Source organism: Mustela erminea, chromosome 6 (genome assembly GCF_009829155.1).
Source record: "Mustela erminea isolate mMusErm1 chromosome 6, mMusErm1.Pri, whole genome shotgun sequence".
Lineage (NCBI taxonomy): Eukaryota > Metazoa > Chordata > Mammalia > Carnivora > Mustelidae > Mustela > Mustela erminea.
This window is the reverse complement of record NC_045619.1, coordinates 90,612,217-90,632,124: the sequence shown is the minus strand read 5'-3', so window position 1 is coordinate 90,632,124 and position 19,908 is coordinate 90,612,217. Positions and strand designations below refer to the sequence as shown.

The 19,908-nt window shown below is 34.7% G+C and overlaps 2 pseudogenes; both read right to left on the bottom strand.

Moving 5' to 3' along the window:
* Positions 1–6,881: 6,881 nt before the first annotated feature.
* Positions 6,882–7,822, bottom strand: LOC116592457 (annotated as a pseudogene).
* Positions 7,823–16,390: 8,568 nt separating this feature from the next.
* LOC116593572 lies at positions 16,391–17,591 on the bottom strand (annotated as a pseudogene).
* Positions 17,592–19,908: the final 2,317 nt, after the last annotated feature.

The window sequence follows — 19,908 nt, the reverse complement described above, 5'->3', positions numbered from 1 at the left end:
CATGAAATTACTTTCTTAAGGGTTTGGTTGATGCTATCACACTCATCATTTTTTTTTTTTTTTTGCTTTATTGATAAAAAGATCAGAAGGACAATAAGGTAATTTTCTATTAGTAAATTAAATAGTTGCTAGAGTAGTTGAAATCATTCAATGCATCAATGCATAATCCTTTTCTTTTCCTTTTTTTTTTTTTGTTTGTTTACAATACCGCTATGGAGAATGAACAAGTGGATGGTCAAAATAACATCAACTTGGAAGCAGATATTCTTTCCAATTTTAAAAGTAATCTTGTTTTTGTGACTTGAGTACATGTTTAAATTAGAAAAAAAATGAACAATCCAATATTTATTTCTGTGTTCCTACTTTAGGATTTTATTAATAGTCTCTTGTTAGTAAGCAATTATTTAATTTTTTAGAAGATTTTATTTATTTGACAGACAGAGATCACAAGTAGGCAGAGAGGCAGGAAGAGAGAGGGGGAAGCAGGCTCCCCACCGAGCCGAGAACCCAATGCGAGGCTTGATACCTGGACCCTGGGAATACGACATGAGCCGAAGGCAGAGGCTTTAACTCACTGAGCCACCCAGGAACCCTAAAAATCATTTAATTTTTAATATTATAATGGTTGTAAATCCACAAACATATATGCAAACATGATCTTTAAAACATTTAAGTAAAATGAAGATTCCATATATTATATTGAAGAATAAATAATTTACTTACTTCCTGATTCTTCTTGATGACCTAGTCTCAAATATTATCATCTGATTTGCTGAAACATATACACAATTTCAGAGCTGGTAAATCGAGTTAGCAAAATATTTGGTTTCTACTGTGCTCTCAAAAGAAGTGTGTTGATTTTACTTTTTCATGGTTCTTAGGGATTATTTCTCTTTGACTCATGGTATCCTTATTCCTGATACTATAAAATGCTGACAACATTTTATTACAATTCAACTCATTCTTGCTTTTCATGTCTCTCTCAAACTCCACATGCAAATTCAGTTACACCTTGGTTGACTAGTGCTTTTCCATTTGCCTCTTTTCATATAATACAAAGCACTCTTTTTATTTTTCTTTTTTTAATTTTTACCCAGGTGAGAGATTGCTCATCATCATCAATCTGGATTGGGAAGGAGTGTGCATTGCATTTACTTTGGTGCCTGATGGGCCCAGTAATGCATGAAATGTAATTTTACAACGACCTTGTTTAGGCTAACTGGGCTAATTTGCCCAAGCCTTTATCCCATGCTCAGCACAGCATACAAATATGCAGTTGGCCCTAAATGATAGTTTTCCTAAGTGTGTTGCTGCAAAGCACTCTTTATTCAACCATTTTTCTTTCTATTCATGCAAACATTTAAAATCAATATTTGTAATTCTATGATCATACATCTATAAAACCTAAGTAATATTTTCCTTAAGTTCATGGACTGCTATATTTTCCTGCAAACACTGTTTTGAGAAACAGAAAATATGGAATGTTCTTCTCTATGTCTGACAAACAAATGGAACTGGACTTATTTTATCTGTGTATTTTTGTTGGCCTGGGGGAATTCATTAAGTAAATAGAGTGCCAAGAAGAATCATTAAAGACAGAGGTGAATCCTTTTTATAAATATTGATTAAGAAGTACAAAGAGCAAAATAACAAATATACAAATGGCAAGATCCTAAGTATGGGAAAGCTTGATTTAGAATTTCACACTTCTATTGCTTCTCAGCCTTTTGGCTAAGATCAAGTAAAGAATTTCACTCTTCTGTGATTGCATAAGGAATGCACATTTTTCTTCCAGAAACTGGACTTGTCTTCAGTATAATTAGTGTGCTGATATCTCTTGAATTTTGGCAACCTTGAGAAGAATTCTTTATCAAGATGAAATGGTGGAAAACACTGCTGTGGATTTCTAGTATGATTGATTGTCTTCTGAAATGGACAACCTCTTAAGGACTGATGAGGAGGTTTATACCTATATTGACCCTTTGAATTTAAGGAAGCCATTCCCAAGCCCCTTCCTAATGTGGCTTTAGCCTTTGACGACTTTCTTCACTGTGCTATTTACTTCCATTAAACAGTTATTTATATTTGTGCATATGACATCTTCTCATATTGAGAATATTATGAATCAATAAAATAAATATCTGGAAAGCTGGCATTGGATATTTTGACTTGTTTATTTCCACATTCCTTCAATGAGAGACATCATTTTTATTACTAGAAGAGTAAAGTAGTATAGAAATATAGAGGTGCCTCGGTGGCTCAGTGGCTTGGGCCTCTGCCTTCAGCTCAGGTCATGATCTCAGGATTCTGGGATCAAGCCCCACATCAGGCTCTCTGCTCAGTGGAGACAATACATAGATGCTGAGATGTGTAGAATTTATAACTGCTACACATTAAAATAGGCGTTGAAAATATTTATTCAAGATATTTCAGTGGAGATGATGAAACTGATTCTCTACTTGTGAAAATTCTATTCCTTTGCCTTTAGTTTTGTATTCAAATAGCAATTCTTTTTATATTTTATTCAAAGCTTTTATTGATTACCAGGCAGTGACCATAAAATTATCTCATTTTTTCAAACAGGCAGACAATACAAAACCATCTGAGGTCAGTGCTATTATTATTCAGGTAAAGAGAGAGTCTGAGGCAGAAAGAAGTTAAAGTATCTGATGTCCACCATTTGTGTGTTTGGAGCAATACAATCTTTAGTGGCTCACAGGGAAAGGGAATGAATTTCTATCTCACAAAGCACTGTACTTCATGAAATATCCTATTAGACATGTTTCTTCTCCATGCCTTTTCTCAAGCTCCTAGATACTGGATTGTCTCTCTCTTTTCTCCTTGATCAATCACCCTCTCACTCTCTAACTTTCTACCCTTACTGCTTTATTCCTAGTTCCTAATAGCTGTCTAGCTTTTCTCTAGCCCTTGGAATAATTCACTTTTAATGAAGACTGATTACACCTGTTACCCTCCTATCCACAAGCTAGTAGGCATCTGCTTTTTAATAATGTGTCAATTACCTCCATATATTCTGAAGTTGATGAGTGACTATGTTTTAGGTCAATGAAACATCGTTCAAGCTTCCAGGTTTCACTCTCCTCAGAGAGTGGAGGATAGATTTTAATTACAAATAGTGGTTTGCTGTAACATGTTCTAAATCAAAAGATAAAATTTATTAAATCAAATGGTTAAAGGATCCAAATCTTTTAAGACTTTCTCTAAAACCTTAACTGGCATCGTATTACTGAATATTTTCAGTATGTATTACTAATCATTTTCAGTGATATACTATCATGCTTTATAGGGAAGCATCTCCACAAGATGTCTGGATGGCCTTTTACTTACTGACTACCATCATTTTATTGAGATATTATTTTATAAATTGAATTTTTAATCTCAGAAGTGTATCGATTGACAGATGTTATTGGACCTGATAAGTTTCTAGGTGTAACCCATATAGTTAAGAGAATCTTTTTGTGTGTGAAAAAAATAAGGGTTTGCATCATGGAAGTTCCTACCATTAGAAAGTTCCAATGCCAACCTTAACAAGAATTGTTTTCAATAAATTCAATACGCATCAAATAAATTGATTTTTGCATAGTTGTCAAAAGTCCTAATGTAAAATAAAAGAGGAAAATGAACACCAAATGTCTTAGAAAATATTCATTTAATCATTCCTTTGTGATACAAAATGTCTAGTTATGATAAAATGCACATTTTATTCAATCACTGTTTTAAAAGCTAATTCAGTGTTATGTACATTATTACATGTGTTTATGTTGGGTAAAATATTTAGTCAGAGCACTAGGACATTGCAACCATTCTAAATTATTCAAATGTATTTATATATTTAAAAAATGTTTATCAAAAACCCACTACGTGGCAGATGCCAGTTCTAAGGGAAGAATTATTAGTGACTTCTGGTAAAAGTCTAACAACAGCTTCTCAGGGGGTGGAAGGTGAGGGGCTGATCTGTAGAGCTGATCCTGTTCCAAGAAGTGAAGTCTCTCACATGGCAGGTTTCAAGCTACTGATGTGGGCTTTCTGAATGCAGAATTGAGAAGACACAGCACAACTGGCTTTTGGGAAGCATCTAGTCAGGCCCTGCACCCTTCTGTGTGGACCACAGCATTTTGTCTGCAGGGGAGTTGGAGATCTCTGCTCTCCTGGGCTGAGGGATGTGAGAGAAAACAGACAATAAGCAATGAACATAATCGATTCCTAAATTATAGGGTCCTTTATAAATTAATAACTGTTTTGTAAAGAAAGAGAAAACTGAAAAACCTTGGAAGTGGGGGGCTACTATAATTGTATGTAGAGAAATTAGGGAGGACTTATTGAGATGACATGCATATATCTGGAAGAGGAGTGTTGTCTGGTTTAAATACCATCTAGTGTGAATGCACTAAGGCCTTAGGAGGAAACATCATGTGATTTGCTAAGAAAGATTTATTTTTTTCTTCCTTTCCAATATTAGCAAATGTATTGGTGCTTGTCCTGCTAGTCTCCTGGATAGAATATCCAGTATAGTACTGAATAAACACAATGATAGTGAGCTTGTAGCTGAATTTTGTTAAAATGATTTTTCTATGAACAAAGTATATAATGAAACAAATAAGGTTTTGCATCATATGCACTTAAATGAATTGTATTTGTAAGGTATTATATCAAAAGAGCCAAAAAAGGTATCAGAAACTTATTATCTTAGGTGTTGATTATCAAAAAGAGCAGTTTAAAGCAAGCATTTAAATACACTACTAACAGGCACCTTGGTACCTCAGAGGGTTAAGCCTCTGCCTTCAGCTCAGGTCATGATCTCAGTCAATTAGAATTGAGCCCCATGTGGTGCTCAGCAGGGAGCCTTCTTACCCCCCTTCTCTCTCTGCCTGCCTTTCTGCCTACTTGTAACTTCTCTCTCTGTCAAATAAATAAGTAAAATCTGTTTTAAAAAATAAATACACTATTAAGAAACAGTAAATGTGGGGCACCTGGGTGGCTCAGTGGGTTAAAGCCTTTGCTTTCGGCTCAGGTCATGATCCAAGGGCCCCGGGATCAAGCCCTGCATTGGGCTCTCTGCTTAGAAGGGAGCCTGCTTCCTCCTCCTCTCTCTCTCTCTGCCTGCGTCTCTGCCTACTTGTGATCTCTGTCTGCCAAATAAATAAATAAAATCTTTTTTTTAATTAATTTATTTTCAGCATAACAGTATTCATTATTTTTTCACCGCACCCAGTGCTCCATGCAATCCGTGCCCTCTATAATTAATACCCACCACCTGGTACACCAACCTTCCACACCCCGCCACTTCAAACCCCTCAGATTGTTTTTCAGAGTCCATAGTCTCTCATGATTCACCTCCTCTTCCAATTTCCCTCAACTCCCTTCTCCTCACTAACTCCCCTTGTCCTCCATGCTATTTGTTATGCTCCACAAATAAGTGAAACCATTTGATAATTGACTCTCTCTGCTTGACTTATTTCACTCAGCATCATCTCTTCCAGTCCCGTCCATGTTGCTACAAAAGTTGGGTATCCATCCTTTTTGATGAAGGCATAATACTCCATAGTGTATATGGACCAACTTTTCCTTATCCATTCATCCGTTGAAGGGCATCTTGTTTTTTTCCATAGTATGGCGACTGTGGCCATTGCTGCTATAAACATTGGGGTACAGATGGCCCTTCTTTTCACTACCTCTGTATCTTTGGGGTAAATACCCAGGAGTGCAATGGCAGGGTCATAGGGAAGTTCTATTTTTAATTTCTTGAGGAATCTCCACACTGTTCTCCAAAGAGGCTGCACCAACTTGCATTCCCACCAACAGTGCAAGAGGGTTCCCCTTTCTCCACATCCCCTCCAACATATGTTGTTTCCTGTCTTGTTAATTTTGGCCTTTCTAATGGTGTAAGGTGATATCTCAATGTGGTTTTAATTTGAATCTCCCTGATGGCTAGTGATGATGAACATTTTTTCATGTGCCTGATAGCCATTTGTATGTCTTTTTAAAAAATCTTAAAAAAAAAAAAAAAGAAACAGTAAATATACTCATATTTGGTATCCAGGAATATTTATGTCTTCAGGCTTTTTTAAAGAACTGATATGATTTATGTGTTAATTAAGGAGTTGCTAGAAATATGGGCTACTTCATGTTTTCCATAAATAAGTGTGACTTCATAATTGCATTTTAAATTGGTAAATTATATGGCACAGAAAATTTTAAACGGGGTACTTCAAAAATACTTGAGACTTCTCAAAAAGAGTAAATACATCACTTTCTTAGTGATAGCTTTTTACATAGTTACTAAGTATGCTATCATATCGAGAGGATGGTACATGTAATATTCCAATAAGACTAAGTTATATTTACAGTTTTTGTATAGTAAAATCATAATAATGTTAAACATGACAATATTTTCTGAATTCCTTCAAAGAATGTTTCTTGGTGCAATCATAAAACAATTTTAACTCATTGATCTTACAGTGTCTTTTTGTCTTTCTTTGATTTTCTAAGTTTTATTGTGAAAAAAAAAGGTATTTAAAAATATTTAGAAAGAAATGAGGTCAGTCTCATAGTTACAGAGTGAAAAGACTATCTCACAGAAAAGGAAATGCATGAGAAAGTGATTGAAATTTAAGTGGAAATATATATATATATTCAAATATATGTATATATTTGATATTTGGACATATATCTACATATGTATATATGTATTTCACAATATTTCTCAAATATCCTCAGTATTTTGCTGGCAATAGAAATATAAGCAATGATACAGAACTCTAGTGAAACTATGTGGATATTCATAGACTTTTGCAGGGCCCTGTTTCCTATTTACTTGTTCTTGAGTATGTCTTTAATTTATGACAACATTTTAATTTTTTTTATTTACTTGAGAAAAATAGAATCTTCTTTGCCCTTTCCATGAAGGCTCGCTTGACTTGCTGGTTTCTTAGGCTGTAAATAAAGGGGTTCAGCATGGGGGCTACTGAGGTGTTTAGCACAGCAACACCCTTGCTCAGAGACACTCTGTCTTTTGCTGCTGGATTAATGTACATGAAAATGCAGCTGCCATAGGAGATGGACATGACAATCATGTGGGATGAACAGGTGGAAAAGGCCTTTGTCCTCTGACTAGCGGAAGGAATCCTCAAAATTGTTCTAATGATATATATGTAGGACAGAATTATTAATGCCAAAGTGAACAGTAGAGTAAACACAGCACAGGAAAAACCCACTGTCTCTAGGAATTTTGTGTCTGAACAAGAAAGGTGTAGTAAGGGGAAATAATCACAGGTAAAATGATCTATAACGTTAGGACTTACAGTAATCAAGCTGTATGAACAGCATGAGTGATGGGAATATGATTAAGAATGAAGCCAACCAAGAGGCAAAGACAAGGAGTATGCAGACTCTGGGATTCATGATGGTCATGTAATGCAGAGGTTTGCAGATGGCAATATAACGGTCATAGGACATGGCAGCCAGAAGGTAAAATTCAGTGACTCCCAACAGAATGAAAAAAAACAACTGAGCCATACAGTCATTAAAAGAAATGGTTTTATCTCCTGTAATCAGGGTGCCCAGGAACTTGGGTATGCTGACAGTTGTGAACTGAAACCTCTAGCAAGGAGAAATTTCTGAGGAAGAAATACATGGGAGTCTGGAGGTGGGAATCCAGCAGGGTAAGGGTGATAATGGTCAGGTTCCCAGTGATGCTGAGCATGTAGGTGACGAGCAGAAAGACAAAGATCACCCCCTGAAGCTGTGGATCATCTGACAATCCCAGGAGGATGAACTCTGTTATTTCTGTGTGGTTTTTCATTTCTTTTCTTCTTTTGTGTAGACTAGAGGAGAAAACACAAACAGAAGGATTAGAGAAAGGGGATTACATATAGGAAGCTGCTGGAGTTGGTCTCTGGAAGTAAACTAATTTAATTTAGTTTAATTTAATTAATTAATTTAATTAATTTAATGTAAGAGAACTTTAAGAAAACTTAATAAAAGTAGGTGACACTGTTTAAAGTACATTTTTACCCTGTGCCACACTCTGTGTTTTACATAGAATGTTTCTTCATGAAACCTTCATTTCACTGATTGGGAACTGATTCTAAAAAGATTTTTAAAAATCTTATCTGCAATACATGCCCTACATGAGAAGAACAGGAATTTTAACCCAGGTTTTTCTGAATATTTGATAACTAGAATAGAAATGCTTCCTGTTGACTCTTCAGAGTAATTCCCTGATGGATTCCCTTCCCATTGAGAAAATCTTTGTCCTCTTCCAACCACAAATTGTCTCATTTCCTCATTTCTGTCACATGAATTAGGTGTATTATTACTTAGTATTATTAGTGTTAGTATTAGCATTATTAGTTAGAAGTATAACATAGAAAAGACGGTATGTTTATAGTGAGGTCACTCAAATGGGGATGTGACCAAAATTTGAAAGTCAGTGAAGTTCAATTTTTAACATTGTGACAAAATTCCAAAGTTTTTACTCTGGTTCACATTCTTCTTTTCCAACCTCCTGTGCCTTATCTGAAGCCACAGTTAATGAATTCTTTGACATGATGTCCTCGGACTATAGAAAGCACAGAGTTGACAGAAGGCATGGTAGAAATTTAGCAGGTCGATTTACACATTCATGGGCTAAAGAAGCAATGTATTTATATCTAAAATTATTTTATAGAACATTTTTCTCTTCAGAGTTTCTTCTATCTAAATATTGTTGGTATTATTCTTTATATATGAATTCTGCTTTCTATCCCATATTATAATTTTATATCTTTCCTTTTATCTACATTTATAGAAGCTTTATTATGTCAACACCTTGGAGTACAGGATAAGACAGCACATGAAATCCCTTTATATTCTTTTCCTGAATAATAATAACTTTAATAATACAATGCATTTTAAAGTGAAGTTACATTTTTCTCAGTAAATCAAACCAGTCCATTATCATATCCCTCATTCTGTGTATTCTCACTAAATAGTAAAGTGTTCAATTCAGAGTCATGAAGGAAGTTTTGCAATAGGATATTTAGTTTAAGATGTAGAATTATTGATTACTGGTATATAATACATCATAATACTGTGAAGTTTCTTGATCTCTTTTTCCCCTACATGTCTGAGTTCTCTTTTCACTCACTTCACACAGTTTAGCAAAGAAGTGTTGCTGTTGATTAACGAAAATTCCAACGAGGATGGATAGTGCTAATGCTATGGCGAAAACATGTGAAAGCCACAGGAAATGAACATTTCTTTTGCTATTTCTCAGGACTAGAGGAAGCAGGCTGAAGGGCTTTTAAACAGACATCACAGTGACATATTTTGTAAACAAACTTATGGCAATTCAAGTGTATGATCGATATTTTAATCATAACAGTCATTGTTCTCAATGAACAATCCTCAATAATTAACACTGTGTGTACACTCTTTGATCTGTAAGTTATTTCTGTGATGTTTTTGGTAGAGTGATGAAAAATATATCCAAGACTCTAAAAGATTATTTCAAGCTTTCCTTCCTAACTACTTATCCATGTTTCTTTTACCCAGTCATATGTAACTTATGTTCACAAGATTTGTAGTCCCATTTGCTCCTTTCTTTTCTTTTTTTAAATTTTTTTAAAGATTTCATTTATTTATTTGACAGAAAAGTAGGCAGAGAGGCAGGCAGAGACAGAGAGGGAAGGAAGCAGGCTCCCCGCTGAGCAGAGAGCCCTGATGCAAGGGCTCGATGCGGGGCTCAATCCCAGGACCCTGGCATCATGACCTGAGCTGAAGGCAGAGGCTTTAACCCACTGAGCCACCCAGGGGCCCCTGCTCCTTTCTTTTCAATGAATTCTACTCTGTCATGCATATCTATCTAATTGTTGAATCAAGTGTGTCATTCATTGAAAGTGAAAATTAACATATTGCATAAACAAGCTACTTGCTATTTTCACCCACAAATTAATACACAATATTTCTAATTCTCTTTCTCTCTCACGTGACACTCCTTTTCTTGGTGTTCAGATTTAGATGTGAGGCTAATTTGTCAAATACGAGAACATAATATTGGTTTAATGTGGTATCTTGAGTAATAATTTGGTTTTATAACAACCACTAACTTTTTTTTTCTGGAATGATTCACTCCATTCCTGACCATGTTTGCTTACAGCTAATGTCATGCAAGAACTTTATGGTGAATATAAAAAATCTCATAAAGGACCAATTTAGTTTCTTTTTTTTTTCAGATTATTACTTTAGTAATGTCTCAGAATATTCCTCAAATTGGATCAGAATCTTTTATCCCTCAGTCGCCTGAAAAAAATTACCTGTTTTTTTTTCCTAATCGAAAGGGAGAATTTGGATCCCAAATCAGATCAAAGCATCAATCCAGTATGAATAGGAATAATGAAGGGAAAGCAGTGATCATAAATTACTCTCAAAATCTGTAGGTTTTCATAAAGATATTCTACATATATCCTGATTATCTCAATTTGTTAACTAGGTATCTATATTTGGGTATAATTATTAATGTAAAGAAGGAAAGGAATTCTTCAAAAACATAAAGCATCAGACCTTAATATTTATTTATAAGGAATGATACTATTGGGGCACTTGTGGGCTTTGCCTTCAAAGAGAAATGGATTAAAAATGCAACTCATCGTATTGTGACTTTGGACAAGTTACTTAATCTCTCTGAATTTTACTTTTTCCTTCATTTAAAAAATAGGAATAATAATTCATGGAATAGTCATGAGGACAAATTTAAGAAAAAGTAAAATTAAATCATACAAAATCTGTATAAAATGTACTCCCAAACAGTGGTTAATATTATCTTTACCCTCCCCAAAATAAAGTCAATGAACATATTTGAGGAATATAGCCCTACATTAAACACCAAAACCATTTTTGAGACAGTGAAAGACTGTATGCACTTATCTCATTTACTCAGTGTGAGTTATCTATGTTAATTTGAAGACACTGACAATGAAAGAGATTAAGTATAATAAGCAAGATCAGACATCAGATGTTAGTTGATAGTAGAATTGGAATTTCTAAGTCTTTCTGCTTGAAACCAGCACATTTACTACTTATTAAACATGTATTCAATGAGGAAGATCAAATTGAGAGACAATAATTGTATGAAAAGTAATAGAGGAATAAAATATTATGACAAACAGGAAATGTAAGATACTCATTTTTCATAATCCTTGATAAATACAGCTGACATAAGAAACCCAAATTATTCTATGTATTCCAAAATAAAGTTAAGGTAAACATTAATGAATCAGTGCTAAGAAAAAGAAATTTTCTGTTGACTACAACTTTACAATCTTACCTCTATTTGTCACACAAATGACATCATCATCTGGTTGAAATGGTTAAAAAAAAAAGCAAATTGACAACTATTTCAGTTTTAGGTTAAGAGATTCAGTATTTTAAAAACCAGTCTTTCTCAATACATTGGAGCTACTTTATTTCTGTAACTAATATTCTTTTACACACTTTTCCCTATAGCTATGGGAGCAAAAATAGTGAAGAGAAGTTAGATTTGGAGTTACTTTGGACCTTTTGGAAGAAGATTCCATGTGGATTTTCTCTTGCCTAATGCACATGTTTTATTTACCATATATACTCATGTCTCAGAGCAAATACTCCAGTGAATCAAATGTGCCAACAAGGGCCTAGAGGAAAATACACTAAGGATTGTACAAATGTTATCAACAGTTGCACCAATATTGGAACCAGAAACTTTTGGGATAATGCCCAAAGAGATAGAAAGTGCATAAGAAATCAGCTAGAAGCACATGGAATATTTTGCATATAATCTAAATGAGAAAATAACTAAATGTGCACAGCTTTTTGGGGAACATTTCCTGAATTTCCTGAATCAGGATTTCTCTCAAGAACTAGAATCTCCCATTTCTTCTTTTGCTGAGTAAAATACTGGGACAACTTAATCTTATATGAAAACATTACATTTTTATCATACTAAAACATCTCCATTAAAGTGGCACTCCAAGCTAGTAGGTATCAAATAAAGTATACAAAAACGCTGAATATAGAATGATAACAAGAATGCAGGGAATGATCCCAGTCTTTTGGTACTGGTTGAGACCTGATTTGTGACCCAAGATGTGATCTATTCTGGAGAATGTTCACTAGAGAAGAATGCATATCCTGTTGTTTTGGGATGGAATGTTCTGAATATATCTACAATGTCCATCCAGTGCGTCATTTAAGGCCTTTATTTCCTTGTTGATATTTTGCTTGGATGATCTGTCCATTTCAGTGAGAGGGGGTTTTAAGTGCCCTTCTATTATTGTATTATTATTGATGTGTTTCTTTGGTTTTGTTATTAATTGGTTTATTTAGTTGGCTGTTCCCATGTTAGGGGCATAGATATTTAAAATTGTTAGATCCTTTTGTTGGACAGACCCTTTGAGTATGATATAGTGTCCTTCCTCAACTCTTATTGTTTTTTTTAGCTTAAAATCTAGTTTATCTGATAAACATATTGCCACCTCAGCTTTCTTTTGATGTCCATTAGCATGGTAAATTGTTCTCCACCCCCTCACTTAAAATCTGGAAGGTGTCTTTGGGTCTAAAATGAGTTTCTTGTAGACAGTACACTGATGGGTTTTGTGTTTTTATCCATTCTAATACCCTGTGTCTTTTGATTGGGGTATTTAGGTCATTTACATTCAGGTTAACGATTGAAAGATATGAATTTAGACATTGCTATGCCATTGTATTGCCTATAAGGTGAGTGTTACTGTATATTGTCTCTGTTCCTTTCTGGTCTACTACTTTTAGGCTCTCTTTTTGCTTAGAGGACCCTTTCACTATTTCCTGTGGACTGGTTTGGTGTTAGCAAATAAATAGAACAAATTGTGATGTATATGTAAGGACAAAATCACCAACAGCCAAGTAATAGCAAAGTACCCCAACCAAGCAAAAGTCAGTTACTACAAAGAGTCATGTATCTGAATGAGACAGTTGCTAAAAGGAAAGATAGTCACATGCAAAGTGTTCAATGACATTGGAAACACAGTAATCCAGCTGAGTAAAACAGTATAAGTGGTGGGAGAATGATCCAGAAACTTGCCCAGCAATGCACATAGCATAAACAGGTTACAGAGTTTCCTGTTCTTGATGGTTGTATAATGAAGGGGCTTGCAAATGGCAATAATAGTGATCAAAAGACATGGCAATTAGAATTTGAAATTCAGTTGCCCCCATGAAAATAAAGAATAGTTGGGCAACACAACTGTTATTGGAAATGATATTATCCCTGGCTGATAATTAACCCCAGAAATCAAGGAATACATGTAATTGTAAATGAAATTTCTAAGAAAGACAAGTTCTAGCTAAGAAATACAGAGGCCTCTGTAGAGGAGAGCTCACCCAAGTTAGGGTGATGACTGTCAGGTTTCCATTGACACTTAACATGTTTGGGATAAATAGGCAGAGTAAAATCAGAATCAGAAATCAAGATCATCACACACAAAACAGACAATCATATCAAAAAATGGGCAGAAGATATGGTACAGACACTTCTCCAATAAAGACATACAAATGGCTATCAGACACATGAAAACATGTTCATCATCACTAGCCCTCAGGGAGATTCAAATGAAAACCACATTGAGATATCACCTTACACCAGTTAGAACTGGCCAAAATTAGCAAGACAGGAAACAACATGTGTTGGAGAGGATGTGGAGAAAGAGGAACCCTCTTCCACTGTTGGTGGGAATGCAAGTTGGTGCAGCCTCTTTGAAGAACAGTGTGGAGATTCCTCAAGAAATTAAAAATAGAACTTCCCTATGACCCTGCCATTGCACTCCTGGGTATTTACCTTCAAAGATACAGATGTAAGTGAAAAGAAGGGCCATCTGTACCCCAATGTTTATAGTAGCAATGGCCACAGGTCACCATACTAGTGGAAAGAACCAAGATGCCCTGCAACGGACTGAATGGATAAAGAAGATGTGGTCCATATACACTATGGAGTATTATGTCCTCCATCAGAAAGGACGAATACCCAACTTTTGTAGCAACATAGACGGGACTGGAAGAGATGATGCTGAGTGAAATAAGTCAATGCAGAGAGAGTCAATTATCATATGGTTTCACTTACTTGTGGAGCATAACAAAAGCATGGAGGACATGGGGAGTTAGAGAGAAGGGGTTTGGGGTAAATTGGAAGGGGAGGTGAATCATGAGAGTACTATGGAGCTCTGAAAAACAATCTGAGGGGTTTGTAGTGGTGGGGGGTTGGGAGGTCAGGGGTACCAGGTGGTGGGTATTATAGAGGGCACTGGATTGCATGGAGCACTGGGTGTGGTGAAAAAACAATGGTAGTGTTATGCTGAAAATAAATAAATGAAAAAAAAAAATGAAATCAGGATCATCAGAAAGGCTCAGCAGGACAAACTCTGATCATTGTGGGGTAGTTTATTTCTTTCTCTTCCATTTTTATTTCTTTCAAAGATATGACACAACACTGATGAATCTGGAGGACATTACCCTAAGTGAAACAAGTGGAAGGACAAAAAAATGCATGATTCCACTTTTATGAGGTGTTAAAATCAGTCTATCTCATGGAAATGGAGTTGAATGGCAACTATCTTAGTTGGAGCAGGGTCAGCAATGGGGAGTTGCTATTAGCTGGTATAAAGTTCAGTTCTGTAAGAAGGATAAGTTTTCAAGATGTTGAAGATGAATACTGTTGAAGAACATTGTTTGCTGTACTCCATTTTGCCTGCAGTTAACAATACTATATTGTGCCTTTAAAAATACAAGTGGGATAAATCTCAAGTTAAGTGTTCTCACCACTTTATAAATATAATTTGTACTTATTCACAACCATAGCAGTTAACTATAAAGACAATGTTATAATAATAGCTACTATTTATTGATAGCTAATTATGCTGTGTGCTTGAAAGGTTCATTCTCATCCCTATGGTACATTATATATGCCAGATTTATCTGACACCTGATTTACCTCTGGGAAAATATATATTGAGAGGTCATAGAAACCCTAACTTTGTCAACTATTTGCCTTCTTTCATATACAAAATATACTTCAGATAGAATGAAATTGAGAAAACCATTCATAAGTTGTCTATTACATTTTGAATACCCTTCAATTTTCTATTACTTATTTTATTTTTTTTCTCTATAATTCCTGTGCTGTATTTCTCAGTTGAATTATTTTACATAGAATCATTAGGAATGGTATGGCATGAGTAAGGATTATAGTATATTTTCTATTACTAAATAATCATTTATATTATTTAGAATACTTTATTGTATCCATAATTTTCTTTCATTTTCTCTCTCACACACATAGAGAAACACACATCCATCTTTCCAAAATACTTTAGGCACTTAATACCTTAAGTAGAGTGAGTGGAGGAGTATTTTAACAGGTGAAATTCTAACTTTATATGAAAGTTATGATCTGTTATGATCTGTTATGAAGATTTATTTATATAAGTTTATATTTATATAAAACTTAAATGATTTTGCTTTTTAGGCATCAAATAATTTAGACACATGCCCAGTTTCAACCTAGTCCAAAACTAGAAGGGAGCTATACATGTGTATTTCAGCATTATCAGAAAGCAAAACTTACACCATGGAATTAGAGAAATCCAACTTATTCTACATATCTAAGATGGTATTTCTTTACTATTTTCTACAGTATGTGTATGTGTGTGTATGTATGTATGCATGTATGTATGTCTGCATCTACTTGTATATCTACATATATCTAGTAAGTCATAATGGATTTTGGAAATAAGGAGATGTATTTAGCAGCATATCTACAAAAGTATATATGTTAAGTATCTATTCTTTTTTTGACAATAGATAAACTATGTGAACACACCCTATTTAGTAAGCAATGTTCTGTGGTTTTTAAATGAAAGCTTTCACATTTTTCAAAAAATCATATGGCATTTGAAGAATTGTTTTTCCTAGAGAAACTGCAAGATGGTGAAAGGATTTCTGGCAAAGATCACTGAAAATCACAAAATTATATTTTCTGTATAGAGTAAGGAAAATATCACATCAATAATTACAGTGCCTCCTCCATTCTGTGTGATAATCATTTTCCTAAACAAAATGCAAAGTAAATTAAATTTACAAATTAAAAGAATTAATAATCAAGACTGTTGCAACTAATCAAAGTTTCAGAAGAATGGGAACCAGAAAAACTTACGAAGTTATTTCATCTGAATGGGAAATATATTAAATGTGCTTATAAACTCTTAGAAAGAAAGAATGAATAAGGATAGCAGGAAGACCACTGCCATTTTAAGGTGGCTCAAATTTCATGTTTGTATATTTTAAATTGCCCTGCAATGTGTCTAATTTGTAAAACCATAACATTTCATTTGCTTGAGAAAAATGCAATCTTCCTTGCCCTGTCCATGAAGGCTCCCTTGACTTGCTGGTTCCTTAGGCTGTAAATAAAGGGGTTCAGCATGGGGGCTACTGAGGTGTTTAGCACAATAACACCCTTGCTCAGAGACACTCTGTCTTTTGCTGCTGGATTAATGTACATGAAAATTGCAGCTGCCATAGGAAATGAAGATGACAATCATGGGGATGAACAGGTGGAAAAGGCCTTTGTCCTCTGACTAGCAGAAGGAATCCTCAAAATTGTTCTAATGATATATATGTAGGACAGAATTATTATTACCAGGGTGAACATTAAAGTAAACAGAGACCAGGAAAACCCCATTATCTCTAGGAATTTTGTGTCTGAACAAGAAAGTTGCAGCAGGGTGTAAAAATCACAGGCAAAATGGTCAATAATATTAGACCTACAGTAACTAAGGTTTAAGAGCAACATGAGTGCAGGGAATACAATTAGGAATGAAATCAGCCACGAAGAGAAGACAAGGAGTATGCAGACTCTGGGATTCATGATGGTCATGTAATGCAGAGGTTTGCAGATGGCAATATAACGGTCATAGGACATGGCAGCCAGGAGGTAAAATTCAGTGACTCCCAACAGAATGAAAAAAAAAAAAAGAACTGAGCAATGCAGTCATTAAAGGAAATGGTTTTATCGCCTGTAATCAGAGTGCTTAGGAACTTGGGTATGCTAACAGTGGTGAATGAAACCTCTAATAAGGAGAAGTTTTTGAGGAAGAAATACATGGGTGTCTGGAGGTGGGCATCCAGCAGGATAAGGGTGATAATGGTCAGGTTCCCAGTGATGCTGAGCATGTAGGTGATGAACAGAAAGACGAAGATCACTCCCTGAAGCTGCGGGTCATCTGACAATCCCAGGAGGATGAACTCTGTTAGTTCTGTGCGGTTTCTCCTTCTCCAGTTGCTTATTTGTTCTCCTGCCAGACCTCTAGGAGAAAACACAAGGAAGAAACTCAAAGAGAGGATTAGCAGAGGTCCAAGTTTGGAGACAGAATTTGGCAAACAAACAAACAAACAAACAAAACAAAACAAAACAAAAACCCTATGTGCTTTCATCTACAAGGGAGATTTTATGAATCTTTGACTGATTCTTCCCAAACCACAAACATCTTGCTGAAATCTCCTATGAACTCCTCCACTATGCTGTGCATGTCTGAAAGTTTAGGAAGAGTCTGACCTTCAAAGCCTTTGCAACACAGTCAAGTGCCTGGAAGTTACAGGGGCTTAAAATAAACACTTGTCTACTTAATTCACTCATTCATTCTGAGTTTGTTCTTGCATCACAAACACCCATCAGGTGAAGTTCTCTATTGTATGCCCAATTCCTGGCTGCATATTACATAGGTTGTGTCTTTGTTTAATAAGATGTTTTCCCCTTTCTTTTATAAGAAAGGACATGTAGAAGAAGCCCCAAATTTTTGACATATAATTTAAAAAACTTCATTAAACATTATTTCAAAATAAGTCTCATTAAATTTCTTTAGAATGCTTTCTTTTAATTAACTTTACTCCTGCTCAGTAACAATGCTCTTCCTTCATCAGGGTTTGCTTTTCCTATGAAGCACTAGTTTCTCATAACACCTGGGAGCCTCAATATGCATTCTCATCAAATAGGCAATATTTGGTTTCATTTGAATTGAATTTCAATTCAATCCCCAAATTGAAATTTCTGCACTAAATTTACTGCCTTTGGAGATACTATTTTAAAAAGGCATATTATTACTCTTCCATAGGTAATAATGTGTCAATGCACTGCATTTTTAACCTTATTTCAAGGGATTTGTTTGTTTTTTTTTGCATATTCTTTATTTTCTTAACTTTCCTACCAATTTTAACACTTTCTGAAAAAGAATAACTTGACTGAATTACACATTTTGGCTACTGAAGAAACATACGAAGGAATGTATGAAGAGCTGTGAAAGAAGGTATTAACATATATAGAAAGTTTATGTGAGCATTACTGAAAAGGAGTACTTAAAGGCCAATTTTCTAGGATCAGTGAATATAGGCTTAAAACAACTCTACCAAGAGATGATCTAATATCACAGACCTGGGGGAAGCACACTATACTATTATGTAAAAATATTAATGAAAATCAATGGACTATATTCATTTACCAATATCACCTAATGTTTACCAACATTGCCAACATGGATGTTATTCATTCATTCATTCATTCATTTATTCATTAATTAATTCAGCAGGATTTGGGGAGAAAAAAACCTCTATGTTTAACAAGGTGCATATGATTCCTCAAGCCTGAATCCACCCCAAGGATGTACTCATGCAGAGTATGAAGGATATCTCTAAGAATTTAGCCCATCTTTTTATTTCTGAACACAGATCCATATTTCCCCTGGAAGAACATGGGTTAGGTTCAACTTAAATTATTTTCCACCCATTTGGTTAAAAATCAAGAACCCCTTCTAAGAACTCCTGAAGGCATATACTTTGAGCTATTCAAACTGAAAGTTAGTAATAATACTTTGTGTTTGTTAAATAAGATGTCCACAAAGTACCTTCAAGTTTCATTCCAAAAATATCACTGTTCCATTCTTCATTTAGTCATCAATAATCAAATAAAAAAGGAAAAATACATAAACTCATAACAAGATCATGGTATAAAAATCCTATTAATTTCTTACTTGTGACAATCTAAGGTAAATAACTGTTACAGAAAGTTTATGGGATCTGCAGGTTAGAGGAACATGAGCTAAAAATTCAAATGGGCTGTTTAATGGATTTGTGACATTAGATGGTACTTAATTTCCCTAAGCATCTGTTTTCTCAGCTTACCAGTGGATGTAAAATTTCAAGGGCATTTTGGGAATTAATTGAAATAATATAAATGAAAGTGCTGTATAAACCATGTGGCATTAAATATGCTTTAAGAAGAGCTGGTTTATTTATCTTCTTTTAGTGGAATTGTTTTCCAAGTTTGAGCAGAATATTCATAGTAACTGTGATTGTGCAAGGGCATTATTTATTCAAATGAAATATTAAGGACTTTTACATTCTATCTCACTAACTTTTATGACACCCTGATAGAACTTTATCTTTGTTCCCAAATGAAGCACTAGGGTACTGTGGTTTTCGTACCTTAGATATATTTGTGTAGTTAACAAGTGTTCAATATATTAGAGACTACCTAAAATTAAAGTCTGTTCTCTTAAAGAAAGTACTACATAACTTATATTCAATTAGAAACATAGCCACAGAGATGATAATTTCTTCCTTTTGTTTGAGAATGAATAAATTATATGATAAAGCAAAATATACTAACATCCCTTTACATTGTTAAAAATAAATCCAGTTGAAAAATGAAATTCCAACATATCCTATTTAATCTGACTAAAAGTTGAGCTGATAAGTAATGAAGCAATGACACAGTTTGGGAGACTCCATTGCCTTCTATATGTCCGACAGTCTGATTTTCATACAGGTTCACTAACATGCAGAATGGCCAGC